Source organism: Calonectris borealis, chromosome 8, assembly GCF_964195595.1.
Source record: "Calonectris borealis chromosome 8, bCalBor7.hap1.2, whole genome shotgun sequence".
NCBI lineage: Eukaryota > Metazoa > Chordata > Aves > Procellariiformes > Procellariidae > Calonectris > Calonectris borealis.
This window is the reverse complement of record NC_134319.1, coordinates 3752080-3776700: the sequence shown is the minus strand read 5'-3', so window position 1 is coordinate 3776700 and position 24621 is coordinate 3752080. Positions and strand designations below refer to the sequence as shown.

Sequence of the window (24621 nt, the reverse complement as noted above, 5' to 3'; positions counted from 1 at the left end):
ATTGCTTTGCTTTGCTAATTCCAACTTTGGATAAATGGAATATTATTGTCCATAGCTTGTCCTCCAATAAAATGTTTAGGAATACTAAAATTGCAGTTAGGAGTCCTAAATTATTTTCTAAAATTAGTTACCTTGCTTTTATTTTTTTCTCTTTACACTGTCTTGTACCAAATCAGCATAGGTGGGGTTTTTGTTGGGATTTGGTTTGGGTTTTTTGCTACAGATTTTTCTCATCATCTTTTGTCTTGGAGAGGTTTTTGTTTGCCCTGGTAATGGGTAAGCCAAAGTAGAGAGATGCCTTTGTAGCTTTCGACCTTGAAGCGACCATGGCTCCCATTCAGAGTGGAAGCTCCTAACTTGGGGCCTGCTGGTGAGAAAGCTCCTCCAGCTGCTCTTGCTGATTTCCTTGGCAATGGTGTGCCATTGAAGCTGAGATAATTAATGAGTTTGGTTGGTTTGTCACTTTTAGGGCTGCTTTGGTGGAGACGAGAAGGATTTTGGAAGGTTGTTCTCATGGAAACAGTAATGGGAGCATAGAAGCAGGATGTTCAGCTCTGCCTCTGTTGCTTTAAGGGAAAGCTGCAAGTTCCTGAACCAACTGAGATTTTTCCAGAACTCCCCCTTACTGAGTTTGTCATCTCATCTGTTTGAAGTATGCCACATAGTTACCTCAAGAAGGTTTTTCAGTATTTTTGTGGGGAGTGGTAGTTAGGAGTAACCTTTGACTGCAAACTCTCTGGATGTTGGGTTGAATATATCTTGTGCTTTCAAACCAACTCTGTAAACCTCCAATTGTAGCAAACTGATTTCAGCTTGTTATTAAAGTTATAATTCCCAGTTAAAGAATATATTTGATAAGTAGCCTGACACCTGAGTTATCTAATTAGGATATGCCTCAATCCGAGTGCTTGCTAGACCTAAGTTAATACTTCGCACAGAAATAATTTCTTATTGATGGGCTTGGTCATTTTTTAGCTGTTCTGCCATCCCTAATGATATTGCCAGCTGAGTCTAATAGCTGAAAAGGTAAAGCTACTTCTGATATTAAATTCATCAATCCTACCAGATTTGGCAGCAGCAAGCAGATCTCTTCAGATGAATCTCTCCCTCACAGCATCCTTCTGGACAAGTTGTCCAACTGTGGGATGCGCAGGTTTACGGTGTGCTGGATGAAGAACTGGCTGAATGGCAGAGCTCAAAGGGTTGTAGTGAATGAGGCTGCATCTGGCTGGCGACCAGGCACCAGCAGTGTTCCTCAGGGTTCAATTCTAGGGCCAGATCTGTTCAATACATTTATCAACGATCTGGATGCAGGAGTTGAATGCACCATTAGCAAGTTTGCTGATGATACCAAACTGGGAGGTGCTATTGACTGTCCTGAGGAACAGGAGGCCTTGCAGAGGGATCTAATTGGAGCATTGGGCTATGATTAATGGGATGAAATTTAACAAGTCGAAATGCCAGATTCTGCACCTAGGATGGAGTAATGCCGGGCACAAGTATAAATTGGGAGAGGAGCAGCTGGAGAGCAGCCCTGCAGAAAGGGGTCTGGGGGTGCTGGTCGGCAGCAGGCTCAGTAGGAGTCAGCAGCGTGCCCTGGCAGCCAAGAGGGCAAACCGCGTCCTGGGGTGCATCCAACACGGCACAACCAGCTGGTCAAGAGAGGGGATTATCCTGCTGTATTCGGCATTGGTGCGGCCTCACCTTGAGTACTGTGTGCAGTTCTTGGCCACAGAATTTAAGAAGGATGTGAAGGTCCTTGAACGTGTCCAGAGGAGGGCAACAAAGCTGGTGAAAGGGCTGGGAAGGAAGGTCCTATGAGGAGCGGCTAAGGGCTTTGGGCTTGTCTAGTTTGGAGAAAAGGGGGCTGAGGGGTGACCTCATTGCTCTCTGCGGCTTCCTGAGGAGGGGACGTGGAGAGGGAGGTGCCGGTCTCTTCTCCCCAGCATCCAGGGACAGGACGTGTGGGAATGGTTCAGAGCTGCACCGGGGGAGGTTTAGACTGGACATTAGGAAGCATTTCTTTACCGAGAGGGTGGTCAAACACTGGAACAGCCTTCCTAGAGAGGTGGTCGATGCCCCAAGCCTGTCAATGTTTAAGAGGCATTTGGACAGTGCCCTTAACAACATGCTTTAACTTCTGGTCAGCCCTGAATTGATCAGGCAGTCGGACTGATTGTTGTAGGTCCCTTCCAACTGAAATAGTCTAGTCTACTGTATTCCATCTCCTTCTCTCTACCCTTTTTACTGACTGAAGTTGAATGTTTTGCAATAGCCATCTTTCCCATGAATCTTGGAAAACCAAGATATGCATTTTCCATTTTATTCTTCCCCACCTCATTCTGTTTCTTTAAAATGAAAAACAGGCTAAGGAAGCTTAAACTAAGTTTGTACCTCAACCCTTGGAGTAAAAAGCATGTTAGAAATGATCTCACTGTACTTAATGATATTAACATCTTGACAGCTATGGAATGGGCTTTTACAGAGTCTCTTTTCTGTGATCACTTGAAAAACAAAGTTTTCTCTGTAAATTCCAGTACAGTATTGTTTTTGTGAACTACTTGATGTTCATAACTTCTGTCCTGATTCTTGAGCACATTTCCCAGAAATCTCAGTCCAGGCGAGTTCTTGCCTTTTTAACACTGTCCTTTTGTAAGTTCATATTGGTCTATTCCTTACCCACTTATCCTACTAATTCTACTGGCTTTGTGACCTTAACTAATAATTTTCTGAGTTTCAGTGAACAGGTGAATGTCATAGCCTCTCCTTCTTTCATTTGCTTCCTGTAGTTCTCAGTCTGTGCCAATAGCGTGGAAGGCCTTAGTGGGCATTTTGAGGTGGGACAGCTGTTAAATCTGTCCTCTGGTTGTGCTCCTGATGGATTTTATTTTATTTTTTAGTATTCTTACTAATACAACTGCAGCGTCACGAACCTGCTCATCAATTTCTTTAATACTTCAGAAATACTTTGCTTGCTCCACTTGACATTTTTTCTCCTTGCGTGTCACGTCTTTTGACCCATGCTCTCATCGTTTGTCTCCATGTCCTTCATCATTCCCTATACTGAAAATGAAAGCAAAGCATTGTTAGTCTTCCCGCCATATTTAGAAAATTTTTCTTTACTTTCTGTCCCATCCATACTGCCTTACAGAGTCTGGGTTTTGTCTGGTTTCCCTTTAAAGTAGCTGAATAAGCTTTTGGTATTGATTTAATTTCCCCTGTGGGATCCAAGTCCACTTGCCTTTTGGCAATGCTTCCTTTTATTTCTGCTTTTCCACCCCTGAAACTGTAGCTTTCATTGCTAACTTTTTGTAACAAACAGTCATTTCTTGTAGATGTTCTGCCTTTTCTTTTCCAAGGTTGTTTTTGATCCAAATAGAGTGAATTGTTGTTTGGGATAGAACTACTACGTAGCTCTTGGTTTAGAGAAACTCCAGACATCTTCCATGTTTCTGTGGTTTAAGAAGTTTAAAGACATTCAGGTGGTTTTTTTTCAAATGTGTCTTCTTGCACCCAAGACCCTTAGTTTCAGAACTGCTTCTCTTTATATTTCAGTTTCATTTGAACCACCATTACTTCCAATATTATTTTCTACGTTCTTAGATATTTTTTTGCTAGACTTTGAAGGCAAGTTGAAAATAGCATTTCCTCTTGTTTTATTTCTTCTTGTAGCGATACTCTCAAATCTTTGTCAGTATTCAACTCTAACCCTGTGTGGCGTGGTTTTTGTTTACTCTTTGCTTTGACTTTGCTGTTTTAAGGCTTTCAGTTTTTGCTTTAAAATAGTTTTGTAAAGCTTGCGGCGTGTGCATCCTGCTGCAAAAGGAGCCTTCAAAACGCTTCATCTTACAGATCTGAAAATGTTACAACACAGGTTTGGAGTTTTTCCTCCCCACACTGAAAGTGCTTCCTCCATGGCAAAGGTTATTTTGGAGGAGGTCACTCTCTGTGAAGAGGCTTTTTTGGCTTCCCAAACCTTAAAAACATCAGGTTTTGAATAGGATTTTTTTTTTTTTAATCAAAACAAGTAAAAGGAGAGGAGAGCATACAAAGGAGCTATTTGTACTTGCAAGCAGCTGTGCTACAGACTGCATCAACAGGCATTGGTGTGTTTTCCTTTAGTGGTGGATGGCTGTAGGTGTGCACTGAGGATCTGCTAATAGACTCATGCGCACCCTGTTGCGGCTCATTGCTATAATGAGGGGTTAGTAGTAAAAAGAAGCAGAGGAAATGGATGGGCAGAGTAGTTTGTAATGGAATGTTTTGTAAAGTTTTCCTTGGGGCATTCATAACTGTACAATTTAGATACACTTTTGTGATTGAGTTGAAGCAATCATAAGTTAAATAGGAAAGACCTTAAAAACTCTTGAAAGAACTTGGAATCCTTAATTTCAATTGATGTTACATTTTTTAGTAAAATCTTTTGTCTAGTTAGTTGATCGAGATTGATCTGGTTGGTTTCAAATAAGTTTAGAATAATAAAAATAGATAATAATAAAAAATTTGTGAAAGGTGGCTAAGGTAATGGACTAGATACTGCTGTGCTCAGACTTCCTGTCTGCAAGGATATTTAACTGTATCTAATAAGGGGATAATAATGCCCCCTTTCTTTTATTTTGTCTCTAGATAATGTAGAAATCAATGAAGCTGTAAGAAAGCATAATGATTTATCTTCCTAAAATGCTTTTTGAGGAATGATGGTTTCTCTACCAAAGCAAGAGATTTTAAAACTTCTCTAGTGTTTTGACTTCGCATTCGCCATTGTGATAAATCTGTGGCTGCGTAGGTGCAGGAGAGGTGAGTGTGTGTGTATGCACACGTGTGTAGGTTGGTTCAGACAAACCCACGCTGCTTGTTCTCTAGATAGGGTTGGGTTGGGGTTAGAAAGTGCTCGGGCATGTAAGCAGAGTGCCCTCATCATACCTAAAGTTTTTAGCAGCTTCCATAGCGTCAATGATACTCGTATACACGTGAGAGGATGGTAGCTTTCACTAAAAACAAAAGATGAAAAAAAGGAAGAGAGTTCAGTTGAGACTTTATGGAAGGTATGGTCAAGTATATGGGGTGTGCTTTAGGCGCAAAACTATGACCTCAGGAAGTGTCTATGTACTGCTGTGGGCGAAGACAGGAACTTTGTCACTTTGGAAAAATGCCAGAATTATTGGAAAAACTAAATAAAAACAAAACCACTGATAAATATATTTATTCTTGAGAATCTGACTGTTTAGTGTTTGTTTTATGGAAGCTGTGCTAAAACAAAGGAAAAGCAATTCTTAATTTTATTTAATTTTTTTGGGGGGTGGGTGGGGGGGTGAGGGGTGGAACCCAAAAACAGTGATCTTCAGGTGAGGCAGCTTGTGTAGCCAAACACTGCCTCTCCAATAGATGTCACTGCAATCAACAGCAAATAGAGATGATGCTCAGAGAGTAAGATGTAGCTTGGAAAAATGCTTCAAGCTTTATGAAAATAAAATATTGAAAAAATAATAATGCAATATTTAATTTTCTTAAATACGGTAACAAGTATAGTTAGTACAGTGGATTTCCAAAGACCATGCAAGTGCCAGGATTAGACGAATAGAGCAGTGACTTTCATTTTTTAGCTCTGTATTAATCTCTATTTAATATGACTCTGTACTGCTAATCTTCTTTTCCCATTCTTTTTCTGACCCATAATTAGCTAAAATATGTAAGTTTTGTAACCAGCCCTAATATCAGATCCAGAAGGGCTGTACATGCTGGGCAGACTCGCAAGCTGTTGTGCCACATGAGGATAGATTGTTGGTGTCATTGTAGTTTGAGGTTGTGGGTTAGTTTGGGTTCTTGTTATTGGACTTTTTTTTTTTTTTTTTACTCTATTTGTGAATCACATGCACAGTTTTCATCGTCTGATGAAGTATCGCAGAAGGAAATTACATTTTTGATGAATTAATAGTAAAATTGCAGCTGGGACTTCTTGTATTTTTTACTGTGTGCTTGTTCATAATGCACTGAACAGATGGCTTTGTGTGTGCTGTGATACATATTCTAAAGAAAGGACAATGAACTTTAAAAATGAACAAATTAATGGTATTAACAAAATAACTGAGTATTTTGAGTTGTTTTAAATGCAGCATTTGGAATAGAGAATTAGTAAGGACTTCCCAAAATAACTAAGTATGTTTATAAATTTAGAGAGAGATTTTTATGTTTGCTTTTTTTAATTACTAAATGAGGGATTTTGAGTCTCTTCAATGTTTCGGTTCAGCACTCATTGCAGTAGAACTAATATTGCATATTTAGGATTTCAGCAAAATACAAGTTATGATGAAGTTTGAATCTTTCTTATGCTTATAATGACAGATTGGTTTTGTTTTCTGACATTAAAAGAAAAAACAAAACAACCAAACCCTACGCCATGAACACATATCAGTGTTGGGAAACTGCAAGATTTGCAGCACTGGAAAATAACACGTTTAATGAAGCCATTTGACTAAGAGAAATTAATTTTTAACCCCTGTAGCTTGCATGAAAAGGATGCTAGATAAATAACGTCTCTTAACTGCTACTGTGCCATGCAGTGGGTGATTAAGCGTGATAATACCTGCAGCTAACAGCGATATAAACAAACGTTTGAGGTGACTCGTGTTTGGGGATAGAGATGTCATTCGAATGCTAGCGGAGTAAGCCAGTGCACAAACAGCAGCCGTAGAGCATCAGTGGGTCAGATGTGGGAAACCAGAGATCTGCTTCTCCCTGCATACTTTCATAGGCAGCTTTCATCTGCTGGCAGATGTAACTGTTAGCTTGTGGGTAGCTTGAAATTAATATAATTGATGGCATCTCATAATAGAAACAGACAGACGGTTTGCCCTTAAGGAGAGAAAAATCTCAGAAAAATAGGCCCAAGGTCGTCAGAAGAAAGACAAGCACTGAGTCTGTGTATGATGAGGATTTGAGCTGCTTACAGCATTGAATGTTTGTCAGGAATGCAGATATCTTGAAGTACATGCTGGTACAGCAATGGTACAAGGGGGTTTCCCAGGTAAGGATTTGGATCTATCTCTATATTGTGTTTTTTTCCAGCAAGTCATTTTAAGTATTTTTAGTGATAATTTAGAACTAGTGAAGTGCTGGAGGTAAGAGAATAAAAGCACAGATCTTTTTTTTTTTTTTCTCAGTTTGAAGCATGGACATATAGCATGATTGGAATATTGAATGCATTTAATATCTTTAAAATATTTTGTCTTGTGTTTCCTTATAAATCACTGTTTTTGTTGTACGTTCGTGTTCAACATTCTTATATACAAAACTGATGTGAGCACGCAGTGCTTAAAGTATGAGAATTCCTAGCATTAAATTTCTTGCTATATAGAATAATCTACTCTTCCATAACTGTTATTGTAATGTTGAGACAGATGGCTGAATTTTCTTCACTTTACTTGTTAAGAATGTGTTAGGTAAATGTTTTTAGACTAAAATAAAAAGCTGCTGGGGAATCTAAACTGAATATTCAGCATTTTCATGGTATACGGAGGCAAAACAAGAATAAAGCAATGTGATAGTAAACAAATGAGCTATTTGCAGTGAAGGATAATCTAATCTTTAAATATTGCCTCAGATTGCATTTGTTCTTAGGTATGATCTTTTCTTCCAGCACAAGCCAGGTATCCAGAGAATAGCATTAAAATGCTAGGCATGAAATATACTGATTCGATGTTTTAAGGTTATTACGTTGTCTAAGGCATGGTGCAGGTGGCTTGTGTTGTTTGGGATCTTTGATCTTACTCAGGTGGTACAGATAAGTAATTTCATATAACTTACAGATAGAAGATAATGCCTGTGGTATAAATCTGCATACACAGGTATCACTGAACAAACTTGCTAAGAGAGGATAATACAAGCAGATCTTTATATTGCTTTCACTGAAGAACGCTTAATATCACTGCAATGACTTGCACCTAAAATTATGTAAAAAGGATGTAAATATTTAAATAAATAAATGAAAGACAAACACTAGCCCATAAAAGGTGGTTATGTGTTTATATTCTTGAATGTCTGATTTTTAGATAGGAAGATATCTTTCGTCATTACCATCATAAATGATGTTGCTCCACTAGCACAAAAAAAAATTTAAAAGAAAACTCTACTGTGCGTCATGTCTTGTCCAGACTAGCACAGCATTGCTTTTAGTTAGAATACAGAATAGATTATTTGCATAATAGCTCTGTTCCAAAATGGTCTGCTTGGTTTAAACAGTAGCGGCTCCAAATATGTAGTGGAAGTAAGCCTCAACAGAAGGGAAAGTAAAAATGTTAAATGACAATAGTTTTATTCTTTACAGATGTTACCTAGTTTTCCACAGTATTACAGTAATTGAGACAGCTGTCCAGAATAACTACTTTAACTGTTTGAGAAAGTTGAAGTTGAATCTTTTGCTCCTCAATCTTAAGACTTGATTCTCCCTTATTCAATGTAGTGGCTTAGGGACTGGTCATCAATTTACCTTCTGCTTTGAGCAGGTATGTAATTGTTCTTTATCAGGATAGCTGGCATTTAAAGAGCAATCCAGAATATTTATCTGTAGGTATGCCAGCTATAATACACTGTGACAGACTATTAAAAATTTGCTTTATGCCTTGTAGTGACTACATGCATATCGAAAGCTACTTGCAAGCTAATGACGTTAGGAGGGAGATCTATATAAATATATATATGTGTGTGTATAAAAGACTGATATCTGCATCAGATGGACATCTCTATTTTATCAGCAAATTCAAAATACTTTTGCCATATTGAAATGAGAAGAGATGTTGTGGCAACTGGCTAAAGGGCAGGTAGTTCTTTCTGCTACCCCAGAAGTAATAATGAGCCTTTTATTATTAGTGTAATGATGGGCATGTCTGACCGCTTCATCAGTGCTTAGTGATCACAGCTTGTGCTTTCCTGTCTCTGCTTTCCAAAAAAGTTATTAGAGGAAATGTTAAAGCATGGAGCTTTTGGGGATCACCAAGGAAGCAGCAAATTTGTGCTGCTGTGAATGTAAAGAGTGCACGTGTGCTAGGCAGAGATGGAGCGGAGGTCTGAGGAGCATAGCCTTCCACGACTGAGGACCCTGGGCTGTGCTGGCATCCCTCTGTAGAGAGCTGCGTGTGCGGGCAAACTCCGTAGCCATCGCGCCCATTCCCCATGGGCCCTCCGTGTGCTCACCAGAGGCGAGGGGTGAGCACCTCCATCGAGACACCCATTAATCCAGATTACCCCGGTGAATGGGAAAGTGTTCCCAACAGGCAGGTGGCATGTCAGGTACCACTAACCGGTGGCACCTTGGTGCTGTGTGCTCCCAGCTCTTTCCTTACCCTGCCGGTGCTGTGGGAACCAGGCGCTGTCAGGATCCGCAGCTGTAATTTAAGATCCAGGAGCAGAGTTGATGTTGGCATCATATTCTGGCGTCGTTTTGAGAAGGTAAGGGAGAAGGGGGAGCAAAGTGGAGAATTGGGGTTTGTGAGTTAGAACGTCCAACAGGAGAATAGGACAGGTAAGGGGACTGTTTGGGATCTTGGTCTGGGGGAAAGACAAGGCTTAAGTGTGGAGGAGGACCCTGCCCTTCTGCATGTCTTTATGTATGCAGACAGGCCAGCACAGCGCCAGGAGCCACTGCTGTCCCAACAGCAGTAGCTGAGCAAGCTAAATTTGGGAATTCACCTGTTCAGGTGAGAGTGTACTACTGCCAGGGGACAGAGCTACAGGTGGATTACATACGTTGTCCCAGGCCAGGAGGGTAAACCTTGACTTTGTTTTGTGATTGTTCTGTAGATGCCAAATGCTTTTACCAGTTGTTTTGGATTTTTTTTAAAATGCTTTAGGTAGTTTCAGAGGTTTTTTTGTATCCCTTAACTGAAAACCAAGTGCATTAGCTGTCACGTATATATAAATACTTACGTGTTTTATCTGTGATTTCAGAACTATAAGCTTAAGTAGCATTTTTTGACCTGTGAATATTAAACTCATGTAGTATATTCAACCAGGTCCTCTATAAAGTGAGGTGGGAAGTCATCATTTCCATGGTGTGATGATCCTGGGAATATTACGAGATATTGAACATAAGTTCTCCTATCTGTAATATGCTGTAACTTAGAGTTGAACCACACCTAAATTGGGAGGAATTTGGAGGGAAATGCCAGAGAGTATGTAGATACACGGCATTTGTTTGTGTGTGCACGTGCATGTAGAGCTAAGTTACGGCTCTTTACGCTGTGCTTGTGAGAGCAGAGGGGGATTACACCATCCAAATGGTTCTTAAAGATATTATGCTATAAGTCTCCATCCCTGCAGGTGCTCTGGGAGTAAAAAGTAAGCAGCAGCATTTGCTGTACCTGAAAACAACAGCAAAGTGTACCCTATACTACTACAGTGTGTAATGGTCCTGAAATTGTCTGGTCTGGTAGAGCCGCGACTGTTCTGTAACGGAGTCATGGGGGCCGCTCAGCCGCAGCAGATCGGCTGGATGCCCAGGGAAGGAGCGGGACAAGATTCCCTTGGTGCTGGACCCTCCTGCTCCCTGCACCAGGCTCACCTGTGACTCGGACGTTCAAATCTGGACATTTTTCTGCACTGAATTGTAAACCTTAATGCAAACTGTGTTCTGAACCAGAAACTGTATTTCTTTCAAGTGTTTGGCAAAAAAATTTATTTTAAAACCCGTAAGGTTTGACTGTACTTTCCTCCATTTTGTAACCTGTTATTCTCTTAGGGGTATGACAGGTTCTTTGAGGATTAACACAGTATCATTTTCTTGTGTATCATTAATGTATTTAAATAGACAATGCAGTAATTTTACAGCAAGAGCTCATTTTAGGATTGAGTTGTTAGAAGTATAGAAGATGTGATTTTTGAAATACAGTTTTTCAAGGGAAGAAAGCCATTAAGTGAACAGCCTGACAGCGTGGTTTGTAGTGAGGTATCGCTGAAGGGCTGGGAGAAGAGTGGAAGAGGAAAAAATGAGATGAGACTGGCTTGTGATGGACGAGGGAGTAAGTAGAGCTGTATGCAAGGATAAGCACCGGCAGCTTATGAGCGAGGGCCAAGAAAAGAGGTTAAAGGGATTTTGTGAGGAATGGGGAGCTCAGCGAAGCCTTTCGGGAACAGAGTGATGTGGTCATTCTTTTGTGTGTGCAGGAGGCATATTGTGGCGTTGTAAATGAGTAGGACTTGCACAGTGACACGCGTCAGGGAGAGCGCCGGCTCGGAAGGGCAGAGCGAGCAGGACCCGTGGCAGCTGCTGGCAGCGCGAGCGGATGGCTCTTGGCATCGGAGCAAACCAATAGGCTAACCCTTTCGGCGTCCCTGGATGGCTCTGTATAGCAGCCAGTTGGTACATCTGCTCCGGCCCGTCCTCCCCGTCCCTTGATAGCCATGTGTTGGCAGACCTTCCCCTTCTCCTTTTTGGCTGATTCCTGTACTCTGCTCGGAGAGACGCAGAAGAGACATTTTGAGGGGAGGACAGAGGTACCGGTTGGGTGCTCCCTGCGCTGCGTCCAGCCAGGACTTGAGTGCAGAGTTGTGAAGAATTTAACGAGTACTTCTGTGAGTACTGCAGCTAATGAAGCTGGATTCCTACAGATTTGTGTCTCCCGTTCGACTGACTTGGGTGTCGAGGAAGGTGTGAGCTCTGATTTAAGCTTTTCCTGTGGCTGGAGCATTTCTAAGGGCTTTCTCTCATGTGAATTCTTTGACGCTTTAATAAAGTGTGATCTCGCACTGAAGCCTTTCCCCCAGTCAGGGTATTTATCAGGTTTCTCTCCTCTGCACGGCTGCCTATTTTCATGAACCTTTTATAGTACCTTCGAGACCCCTAGTCCACCATTAGTTTTGCTTCAAATTGGCCAGCAGGTTCAAAGGTTTTGGGGCAGGAGCTTGGATTGCACAGGGTATGATTGCATAACCTTTGTTCCTATGGGAAAACAGAATAAAATTATTTACCATATTAGAATGAAACTTAATTTATATTAGGAGATTAAAATATAATTAATAAACACTGGAGCATAACCCCCGGACTGCATTGGAAGACCTGGCGTCTCTTCTGGCTTGGTTTCCATCTGTTGGATGTCTTGGTTAGCCATCTGTCATAAGATACACAAAGCATCTTGAGCCTTCTGGAGCACCATGCCACGGTTTCTAGGGGTTAGATGGCCATTTAAATTCAAAAATAAAGTAAATAAAAAGCAGGATCCATGGAGTTCCAGCTTACCCAAAAGACAATGTTTATTCCTGAGGAGCATGCATCTGAATCGTCCCTTTTGAAGGCTAAATTCCACAAGAGAAAAAAAATCAGTTGAATATCCACCTAAAAGAATTACAATAAAAACTACCATACCCCACTCTTATTTTTCCCTCAAACATTTGTTTTTTAACTTTGTCTTAGTTGATTTCCTCAGAGTGGAAAAAGTAAGTCTATTTAATATAGAGAAGTTTATCCGTTTAGCTCTTCCTCTTGGATAAATCCTTGGAGATGGATTTCTTTTGCCAGAAGGAAACGAGAGAGTGCTTGACATATTGCAAGTCTCTGTTCACATACATCATCAATTTCCTGATTATAATTGTGTTCATTTAAAAAATGCCCAAAGCTTAATGCATTAATATTTTTATTTCATTAAATACATTAAAGAGAAGCTATTTGTTACCTAATAACATATTTTGATACTAAAAAAATCTGTTAAAATACTCTGTTCACTTGTTTGAGATTTTATTTTTCTTCTGCAGAGGAATGAATGCCTTGCTTATCACCTCTTATTTGAAATGTGGTATAAGCAAAGGTGTCTGACCCTAATCCTTTTATTTTACTCTTTATGGAAGAGAAAGCAGGTCTGCCAGACTCTGTCCTTTGGAGAGATTAAAAACAATCAGAATAGAATTTCTGATACAAAATATTGTCTTATTTAATCAAATCTGTCAAGTTTTATGATGTCATAAGTGCAGCATAAACCTGATGAACTTCTTGAACAGACTCTCAAGACAGCTGATTAAATAAGATGTATGGCTTATTTAGGGAGAGCATACAACTGTTTTATGATTTCACAGTGATATTAAATGGGGATTTTTGTGGGGGGAGAAATTGTTATCCATTCATCTGTCCAGATCCGCCTGCCCCACCTGATGGAAAAGGAAAATGGCAGTTGGCTGTGTAAATGCAAGAGTTGCTGTCCGACTGATATTTCAGTGTTCTGTGTTCTTATTAGCACAGCGTACATACTTATTTTCAGTTTATATCACATAGGACATTTAAAATTATTCCAAGTAATAAACCCTTGCTTTCTCGTTTTAAGAAGAGAATTATTCAACCAAATAATTCTTTATTTGGTTGATGCCTTTCTCTTTTGGAATAATAGCATTAATCAAATGGTATGTTTTCAGCCTGGAAGTTTGCATTTCAGTTGTTCAACTGGATGAGAAGTGTTTACTTTGTCACCCTCCTCTAATGTTCTGCTATTTCTCAGGCCGAAGCTCCACAGTATGAGTCCATCTAACTGCGAGCTGAAAGGGGGAGCACCATTTGCCTGTCCCCGCTCCCACCTTCCCCAGTTGTTTATGGTACTTGGGTGCTTGTTGCTCTTCCCTTCCTCAGCCTGTTCAACTCACTCAGCAGAAAACTGCTCCACCAGTAAAAAGGAACGGTTTTCTGGTGGGTTGGTGACCTGCACGGGCTCACAGAGGAGTCTGAGGAGCGTGAGAGCTGGCTTGAACAGAGGAGGGAGGGAGGACGTTCTCCTTCAGCTCCGCTTCGCATGGGACTTCTCATGGGCTAAACCCATGATCTAAAATTACAGTGCTGTGCTGTGGGTCCCTTTCTTTCATCCTCTCCTCCGTAAGGCTGGAAAAGGTCTTCACTTCGGGATACAGCTTGAGCTAAGGTGCCACCTCAGCAACGAAGTGTACAAGCTGAGTGCAAAGCAAGTGATGAAAGGCGTGGGCTGTGCAAATACTGCTCTGCACAGCACCGTGCCGGCTGGACCAGGCTGATGAGAAACCAAAGCACGTAAAGGGGAGCTGCAATTTGCTTCTCCTGAAACGGGAGGGGAACGTGGGGCCGTGTTAAAGACAGGAGTGCAGCGACGCTCCGGCAGTTGCTCTTGGCCAAGTCTTGTAGCTCAGTGGCTGGCTTGGGAAAGGGATCCTGTAGATTAATGTTACTAGAGGTTGCCAGTAGTATTCTCTTAATCACAGGAGAGCTGAGTTGTGTATCAGAAACCTCGTTTGGAGATGTGGGAGTAGGTTTGCCTTTGAGTTGCAGGTTTCTTTTGGGCTTGAAGCCAACAGTTGCCCAGTGGTGGCTGTATCATTAGCTTGTGTATCTCTTTGATATGTAATATTATGATTAATATATTAGACATCATAAATGGAATATAGACATCATAGGTGAAGATATGGGAAGATATAGTAGAAAAATTATTACTGTTTTTTTGTTAAAGGAAGAGGCTTTAAAGTGAAATTATAGGTATGTATTTGTTTTGTTCTAAGGCGCAGAAATTGTAGTCTCCAGCACTGCCAGGTGTTGCAGTCATTTTTCATTTTAATTTTTCATTTTACCTCAGCAATCAAAGGCGAGGCATGACATGGAGAAACTCAGGTTTATACTTAAACAAAGCCTCTAAGCATTGCTTGGTGTTGTAAAAAGCTTGAAAATGACAGTCAAGTGCAGTTTGATAGCTCAAAACACCAGGACCTAGAACCAACCCAGACTTACTTTTCTGAAATTTCTTGGCTCTGTAGGAGCAGATCTCTCAGCAGCACTGGGGAATTACAGAGCGTGGTTTCAGTGTTCTGTGCAAAAGCACAGAGGATCCTAAAAGTCATCAGATAGTTTGTAAGTGTTTGAGGAGCTGTAATCAGTTTGATGAAAGACTAACCAGATACGAATCTAGCAAAATTCTGATTCTGTATAGCTGCCTAATTTAAAAAAAAAAAAAAAAAGAGATAAACAATACTAAACAGTGTTGTGGGGATGCTGAGGTCTCTTCTGTTAGTGGAGTATGCTCTATCACCTTATGTCCTCTAAAAGCTGGATATGCATCTTTTTTAATATTAAGCTGCTTTTTTATTTAAATTGGATTTGCACTTAATTTAAATCAAACATTTTCTGCTTTTAACATGCATTGTAAGTTTTAAATGGCAATCTACATAAAGATCTGAGCATACTCTAACCTATTAGCATAATTTAAATGAAAAAACTATTCAGGAAAAGTATGTGTGCACCCAGAGAATTGAGAGAAATCTGGACCCAGAACTGACTGTAGTAAAAAGCCAGCTTTTGACTTTTTCTTCAGCTGCCTGAAACAAAGACCTATTCTCTCTACAGCTTATTCAACTAATTCAGTGGGAATGAAAATAGCTTATCAAACTTGAACAACTTGTTAGGAGCTGAAAAAGGATATTTTTCTTTTCTGTTCTGTGAATAAAAACTAGGAGTGTGAAGTTGAGAGTTGTCAGTTGGAAAATTATGGAAGTGTTTGTGGCCATGGTGTGATGGCAGAACCTCCTCCGAGGTCACTGCACAGCATTTATCGTTAACTAGGTGTTCGTGAAGGCCCAAGACAGACAAAAGGAAATCTTTGACAAAGTGGAAATTAGACTGTTTAAAAATGTTTTTGATCACCATAGAACCTCCATTATCTACTGTGAGAATAACAATGCTTTTGTTTAATATTCCAGTTTTAAATGAAAACATTTCAATAAAAATGTTTTTCTTATATTAATCACAGTTGGCATATTTGTATGCAATATTTTTACTGCAAAGCTGTTGCTTATATTTTAATTGCATTCTAATTTCTGAACAGATACAAACACTATATAATATAGAAGAAATGTTTTTCACAATATCTGACATATGTGATAAATCTTGAGCATTTCAATAGATGTATAGTAAATTTTATATTTCCTTAAATACTTATATAGCATTTTATCCCCATAGGTGGCCTAAAGAAGGAACATACAATGTAAATACAATCTTTTGTTGCAGATAAATATATTTTTGTAGTAACTAACTAGTTACAATCAATCTTTAGCAAAATAACTAAAACCTAAAATATTAAACAGGATTAAAATTTATTGTTGAGGTCACCATTGAATTAAATCACAAGTGAAGTAGCTGATCATGATCTATCTTCCCTGGTTCTTCTCGCTGTTAAGACTTGCACTGTATTTTCCAACATAGCTCTGAGGGTATTTTCCTGGGCTTTACAGTCCCAGATGACTCATCCAACTTTAATCTTTTCTAATCGCTGTCACAGCATATTTAAAAACCGCTGTACAAACAAACGTAAACTACTGTGGCTGTGCTGCTATGGCAAAGCAAGCCATCACGTTAGGTTGGGACACTCTTCCTGCCATCTCCTCTCCATGGTCTCTTATCCCAGCTGTGCAGTATTATTTCCTCCTCTTCAGCTGTTCTTTCACAACTGGGTCTTTAGTCTTTTTTATTCTTATGGCTTGTTAGTGCAACCATTTTGGGTTTTTTTTGAAGCTTTACAGTTTTTTGTCTACATTTCACAAATGGTGGCTATTCCCTTGGAGACCTTCCTGTAAGAGTTTTCTTTAGATCTTTGGGCTCATCAGTAAAGGTTGTGTTTGCTCGTCAAAAAGTCTTTATTATTAAGTCCAAAAGTCTCCCCATTTTCTCATCCCATTCCCCTCTAGGTGGAGGAGGTTCAGGCTCTCATCGCAGGCTCTTAAATTAAGAATGAATCTCTATGCGAGAAATGTCTCATCACCTTGGCTTCTGAGAGGTGTTCTCTGTGCTGCCTTTTACAGTTACTTATCACAGGGAAAGTTGGCACTCGGGCCCTTAAGAGCCTTTGTAAGGTAACAAACTTTCAGTTTTTTACAATAGTCTGATACCCTTCTCTTTAATTAGACTCAATGCAGAAAGATTCCAAGATAATGACTGTGCCAGTCGCTTTGTGGGACCATCATTATTTAAAGATGAAACGCTGTCAGATCAAGTTACACTGTATTACTGTCAAGGGAGGAAGAATTTAAATGTTCACAGAATTCATTTGTTCGTGTTGAGACCAAGCAGAAAAGCAATGGATTATGGAGTTCCCCAATATTCTTTGTTCGTCTCAGACACCCTTGCTCTTCCATCAAATGAACGAGCAGCTTTCAAATACAAATGTAGGGAATGGATTATAGATCCTAGCAGAGCAATGGGAGCAGGAGCAAGCCAGAAAACCTGCTCCTACCAGAAAGAGTAGCTTAGAAAAGAAATTTCTATCCCAATTTTGAGATTTTTCCAAAACTGCATTGTAAAATGGGTCATTAAAACATCGTCTGTCACAGCATCTGGGAATCTGATTTTGTGCGAGCACATCGTGCATCCTTACAGGTCACTCTGACAACTTGGTGGGCACATTGATGCCAGGTGATAGCCACGGTGCAGCAGGCCAGAAGTGCAAGCAGTGTGCGTTCAGAGCTATTTCAAATTTCCTTGAGACTTCGCAGGTGGAAATCAGTATTTTCTAGTGTTCTTATACTGTTAACGTGTCCTAGCTCCAGAGAACTCTGTTAGGCAAGCCTCAGCAGAGCAGGAGCGAGGCCGCTTTCCTCTCGGGAGGCGCAGCGTGTGTCAGCCTGGTGGCTGTGATAACTGAGCCTCGTCCCCGGGCTGCTCGGTGCCTCACCACCGAGTGGGCTGGGAAGCTCTGAAGCCTGCAGTATTTTGGCCTTAGATGACTTAAACTGCATGGTACAATATAATATACTGCAATATTACACAGTAGAGTATTTTTAATGGGATTTTTCTCAGTTATCTTTTCAACGGCTTAATAATGCGGTGTACAGCAGCTGTCTTTTGAGGCTACCTCACATTTTAAGGATGTAATTAGTTCAAAGTGCCTTCAGCTGGGCCTTTTGTGGGCCCAAACATCAACCATGATGTGATATATTTTTGCACATAACTATTTGTATCCTCATTGTTGTGGCTTAACCCCAGCCGGCCACTGAGCACCACGCAGCCGCTCGCTCACCCCCCCGCCGGGTGGGATGGGGGAGAGAATCAGAAGGGTAAAAGTGAGAAAACTGGTGGGTTGAGATAAAGACAGTTTAACAGATAAAGCAAAAGCCGTGCACGCAAGCAAAGCAAAACAAGGAATTCATTCACCACTTCCCATCGGCAGGCAGGTGTTCAGCCATCTCCAGGAAAGCAGGGCTCCGTCACGCGTAACGGTTACTTGGGAAGACACACGCCATCACTCCGAACGCCCCCCCCTCCTTCCTCTTCACCCAACCTTATATGCTGAGCATGACGTCATATGGTATGGAATAGCCCATTGGCCAGCTGGGCCAGCCGCCCTGGCCACGCTCCCTCCCAGCCCCCTGCACATCTGGCAGGGCATGGGAAGATGAAAAGTCCTTGACTAGCGTAAACATTACCTAGCAACAACCAAAACATCAGTGTGTTATCAACACTATTCTCAGACTACATCCAAAACGCAGCACTATACCAGTTAATAGGAAGAAAATCAACTCCATCCCAGCCGAAACCAGGACACTCATAGGGGATTTTATCAAAAGAAAAACATCTTTGCTATTTGACTGTATTTAATCAACTAGTGGCAGTGTGATGCTCCAACAGGTAGCTCGTTTTGCGTTGTCTCCTATCGAGAGGAAACAACCAGTTTCTCTGTCCCGGGGCAGCAGGCAAGAAACACCTGGGCAGGTTTTGCCAGTCCTTTCCTCCAAAGCCTGCAAGACTGCGGGATCGTCTGCGGGTGCGGAGACACTCGGAGCTCAGCGCCACTGCTCCACCGGAGTGACTGATGGCGAGATCACAGCACCCGGAGGAGGTCACTTCTGAGGAAACCCAAGTGCTTGGATGAGGGTTAATGCGTCATTTGAAAGGCAAATGAGAGGAAGTATTGTGTGCAGGGGGGGGCAGATTCCCTTATAATCAGCAATTATTAGCATCAGGGTGCCCTGCTTACCACACTGTCACTAAATCTCCGTTTAAAAGTGTTAAAGATCTCAGGTAAACATCAGTATGAATAGACTCATCATTGTCATCTAATTAAAAAAGAAAAACATAACAATATCCCTTCCTCAGTTGTGTAATGAAACTGCAGCTTTAGAATGAAGCTTTGGGCCTGAAATAAGGAAAAAATTGTTGGCAAGAACTCCGTTTGTTCAAAATGTTGACGTGAGATGGTGCAAGCATTGGAGATGCTCCCTGATGTTACAGGCTGCAGTTACCTTGTTTTTCAGCGGGGGCTAAATGTTGCTTTTCTCTCTGCTGTTGTCTTCGGGTGTGGCGATTCCGTGATTGTAGGAAGAAAAAATTAATGATAACTGTTTCTAAATGGCACCTGCTCACAGGAACAAAATGAAATGGTACTTGAAGTGGATTGTGGAGACTCTCATTATACCCTTCTTCCCGGATTAGTTAAAAATCGCTAGCAGAAATTTTTACCTTCTGCTGTAGAAAGGGTGACATGAGGGACGAGTGGGTTTTAAGGAAAGCATTGGAGAAGGAAAGTTTTCTTGAATGAGCTGAGAAGCTGCTGCAAGCGTTTGCATGGCATGAAAGGAGTAAAACAGAATGGGAGCATGAGCTGAAGGGAGCAGTTAGGAGAGAAGAAACTGAGACATCCCAAATGATAGCCTGAATCCTTCACACACAAAAAAGAAGAAAAGAGATAGTCTTCAAGTTAGGGTAAGAATATTGTCTCAGGAGAGTTTAACACATGTTTGTTTTTCACTTGAGCTTGGATGAGTTATATTTGTGAGAGTATGAAAGCCTACACTTAACTGTTCATTTAGAGAAGGCTTTGCCTGTGTGGCACCTTGTGCGTGTTTTCTCCCTCATGTACTTAAAAGTAATGTTACAATATTTTGGCTCAAAGTATTTTGGGGAGGAAGGGGAGAGATACAGCCATGGACCTCTGTTTTTTTTCTTCCTTGTAAGTGACAGACTTGGGCTTGGGGTGGGAGCATTAATTGAAATGTGCCAAAGAATAATAAATAGAAACACTGCGTTTTATTTTTCTCTGAAAATCATCACTTTGGTTTTGGTAAATGACTTCCAAATGGGGTACATGAAGCAAAGCGTTACCAAAGGGATAGTGTGGCTGTCAAAGGGAGATTGTAGGAGATGCTGAGTTTCTGGATCAGATGGGGAACCCATAGCTTCCCCATCCCAGCGCAGGGATGCTCCCTGCCCACAGGTTTGGAGATAACAGCATTTACAAAGATGTGAGCCCCAGCACTCTCTCCTCTCCTCTCACCACCCAAGGGAGGGAGACTGGTCATAACATGATCTCTGGGTCTTCCATTTAGATTTGCCAGTTCTGAATACAACTGCCCTATTTTTCTCATGCATGCTGATCACTGAGAGAATAGGAATTATTTTATGGAATTTAAGAAAGCATACAGAAATTCTCTCTATTTATCAGTTTAAAGCTTATGAAAACAGACGAGTGCATTGCTTTTGAGATAACGTTTGAAGAACTGTCTGCCTCCGTGGAGCTGAATAGAGGGCTAGTGGGAAGATTAAAACAATAAGCTTATTATATTATTAGTAGTGGGAGAATTCTAAACCCCATTTGTTCAATTATGGTCCCTTCAATATGCTTATTTAGGTTCTTGTAAATTGTAATCAGTAAATTAGACGTGCTGCCCTCACAGCTCTAGGGTTAGCTTTCAAGGGACTTCCTACGTTATTTTTTTTTAATGATTATAGTGAAATCAAGAAGGGAATTAGTTGTTTGATATGCAAGGTTGGCTCTGTGTAGTGGATGCTGGCTGCATTCTGATATCTATCATTACTAAATGAAAAACAGTGGTTGTGATGCTGCAGCGCTGCTGTCTGAGCAGAGCAAGCTCAGAAAAGGCTAAGACTGTAACCACGTTATGTGCTATGTGATAAAAATGGTAGCTAAAACCATTAAAATGAACACAGACTGATAAATGAGACCATTGTAAAGTCTCCGAAAGCCAGCAATATGTTGCTAATAGTTATCTGAGGTAACGCAAGAGGGATGTAAAATCTTCAGTATCACCTTCTATATAGAAATATCATGTGTCATCTCTTTTTGTGGTGTTTTTCTCCCTTTCTTTTCTCTGTATTTTGCCTTGACAGTTTTAATATTGAGCATTTGGTACTAAAACAAATCACCTAGCTTGAATCATCCAGAGCTTTTTCTTTCCTTTTTTTACCTTTCTAGATGGACTCTTAAGTTGCATCACGCAGAGGCACAATTTTCAAAAGAAACACCTCTTCCCTTTCAGCTCAAATATTTAACTGGAGATTTCAGCAGGTTTGGGAAACAGGCTGCTCAGCCCTTTGCAAGGGCTTTATATATCTTTGTAATTTAAAGAGCCTTTTGCCTTCCTGAGAAGTGGTGTCTGTTTTTTCCGTGCAGATAAATTGGGTATTTGTTGCAATACTAGATCATGCAAACTCCAATATCCTGACCATATTGTCCCCATTTATTTCTTTTATCTCTCTGTTTAATATAATAGGAATAGCGGCTGAAGCAGGGAAACATATGCAGCAGCATAATAGTATATTGTTTGAAAGCAGTTGTCTTCCATTTCCAGGGTTTCTCTTTGAAATGTAATTGTCTGCTAATATAACTGGGAAATATTATTGCAGGAGTGATCACTAAAGCGTATGCTTGTGCTTTTTGTTCACATTACATCTGTGTAGTATTTTTAAAAGAAACTGGATGCAACTTTAGCTAGTTAAATATCGTTGGTGAGATATGTTTGCAGAAGTTATGATAGGCATATTGCCACCGAATGTGGAAACAACTCCATGTAGTGCCAAAACAAGAAACGCTGTGTCCCATGTGTAATGCAGCAACAACAGAATTACAATTGCCTTGTGTAAAGTATCTGGTAATGAAGGCAGATAATGGAATTCTTTGCAAAAGCAGATGCTAACTGGCTCCCCAATGCTAGGCAGAGAACTGAAAACTGATACCAGCTGGAGGGGAGAAAAAACAGCTGAAAAAGGCATTAGAAAGAAGATGCCTTAGATGCACGTTTGTTTAAGCAGTAAATACTTGTTTAAAATAATCTTATGAGATTCTTATTAAGAGGCAAACTGAGACTACGATTACAATGTTATAGGAAATCAGCTGGATGCCCAAAGGATATTTGTATGCAGATTGGATGAGTAACGCAAGGACACCCTGGGAATAGCGCGTTATCATTTACACCGCAAGGCTGGCTGGTGGGGACAGCCCTTGGAAGTGTTTAATTGCAGGAGGTGGGGCTTGTGAGAGCCAGAACCTTCTGTTGTTCAGGGAGGAGACAGCATGCCCTGCTACGGGAGGCTTGATTTGAAAAGCAGGGGTATCTCTGCTTGTCCCTACGTGCATGAACATGTACACACACTTGCGTCTTCTCCAGCAGTGCTCGGTAACGGTGCCCTCCTGCCGGGCTGGAAGCGGCGCTCGGCACGTAGCATCTTCGTTGTTTCCTCTGTAGTCTCCCTCTATTTTACTACTCCAGTCACCTCAGCCATTTCAAATAGTTGTTTCATAAATGAATGTGATAATTTAATGAAGGGCTTAGTCCACGCAGAGCTTTCCTTCTGTTTTAAGTATGGATTTTTTCAAACAAAAACATGCAGCAGGGAAAATCCTTTTTTTTAAAAAAAAAAAAAGACAACTTGATGACCCGTGGAGTTGGTCTCTGTTGGTATCTGCCCAGATAAATTTTTCTTTACCCAAAGAATTATTCCCGCAGCTGGTGCAGCTGGAGTGCTGAGCTGGGCATCGGCCCACCAGGTTTCCAGTCCTGGCCCAATGGAGGCAGACCAGAAACTTTAGTGGGGCTCTGTCTCATCCCAGCAATTGCCCTAACTACTAATTTTTGGAGGACTAGAACTTACTTTTAGTTTCAGCCCAGCATGGAACAGGAATATACGTATACTTTGGAACAGCTAATATTTTTCCCATGTGAGAAAACTCATTTTGGGCTGCTCCAGCAGGAGGAAACTGCAGAGTTTACAGACTTACTGGTACTGGTAGTCTCAGAAGGCACTTGTCTGCAGATGGAGGCTGGAGCAGTGTGTCTGTGTGCAGTGTCACAAAGCTGCTCCTGCATCAGGCTCGTGTTGGGGAATTTCAAGGAGTTTTACTGACGAGCAAGAAATGAGTTTTGAAGCAGTCTCTGAAGATGTGGAGCTTCGTCTATATGGCATTTAAGCTTGTGTGTTCTCCTTGCTCCTTAACCTCTTTTCTGAGTGTCCGAGTCTGCTTTGCTAAAAACGTGCTTTAAACGTGTGCTCTGCTCCTAGCAAATGAAAGCGAGATGTGTTGTCCATGTAAAACGAGCGATGGAAGGAGCTGAGGCAGAGCAATGATCAGTCAAGAGCATCCCTCCAGAGCACTGATTCTTCGCTTTATCCACAAAAGTGCAATCTCTAAGAAATCCCTTTTCTATTGATGACCTGTTCTTAATATTCTTACAGCTGGGATACGCCGCAGCTACTTGCTGCGCTGTAATGAGTTGTTTGTCTAATTGTGGTGGGCAGAAAATGTCTTAGTGCTCCTCAGGTCTGGACTTCGCTTAATGGGAAAAGAATGTTAAACCTCAGCGGTGTGAACAAAAAGCGTGTGTTTGTATATGTGCTTGCATCTGCTGTACTTCCAGAAGCACTGTTTTCGAGACCTTTCCTCGCTTGCATTTTTTCGGCAGGAGATATCTAAGCAGAAAAAAAACACTTTCCAAATTCAAGTAGGAAATCGCACCTCTAATTACATTTTGACCCCGTTAGTTAAGAAATATATTAAAGAACTGCGCAGCTACATGGATTGCCATTTAATGCAGTTATATGAAATTTTGGCATATAATTGATAGTAACAAGTGAGGTTTCTAATGTTTTTGTGATATTCTGATTTTATGCAGACCTCTGTAGGGCTTTACAGCTTTCCAGGGATAACATCTTACCTTTAATATACGCCCCCATGATTTTAGGCTCAGGCTCCAGGCCACTGGGGATTTTGAGCACGGCAGGAAAATGCCAGCCTGTAAACACAGCGGCGGGGGAGCTGGTTCTTGTCTGTGTTGCTCTGAGTGTAGGTAATGCTCCTGGGTGCATTGGGGGTCGGAGACGGGAGGCTGCTCCCCCTGACCCGGTGGTCTCTGCCAAAGCATGAGGGGCTGCTGCAGCTGGAACGATTGCTCAGGAAGGACCCTCGGAGAGGAGAGCCGCCGGGGTGGACCCAAGTTTGGCTAAATCAGCCTGGCAGCCTGCACAGGAGCTGTGGAAGGAACACCTCTGCTTCATCATCTTTCTTCTCAGCAGTTTTTATTCACTTTTAGTTGCTTCCCTCTCACCTTCCCCAGCTGTCTCCCCTCTTCCTTGTTGTCATGGGAACATTCACTACAGTGGTTAAATCATACTATTAAAATACGCTTCCCTGGTAGAATGGTAATAGCTAATATTGATCTAGCTACTGCTGCTGACTCAGGGATATGATTGAACATATAATATCTCTTATTTCTCTTCTTGATGCATAATGCAGCAGTTTCTTTCACCTTGGGCTCTGTACTAAACGTGACATCCAGCCACAGCAAAATACTTTGACTTGCTTTTTTTAATGTGTGGCCCAGCTGAAGCATTGGATGCAGGTGGTGTTA

General features: G+C 41.2%; 1 protein-coding gene across 6 annotated transcripts in view; it reads left to right on the top strand.

Annotated features, from left to right (window-relative positions):
* PATJ (PATJ crumbs cell polarity complex component) overlaps positions 1-24621 on the top strand; it is a 161067-nt gene that overhangs the window by 71954 nt on the left and 64492 nt on the right. The gene's annotated exons all lie outside the window — the stretch shown is intronic.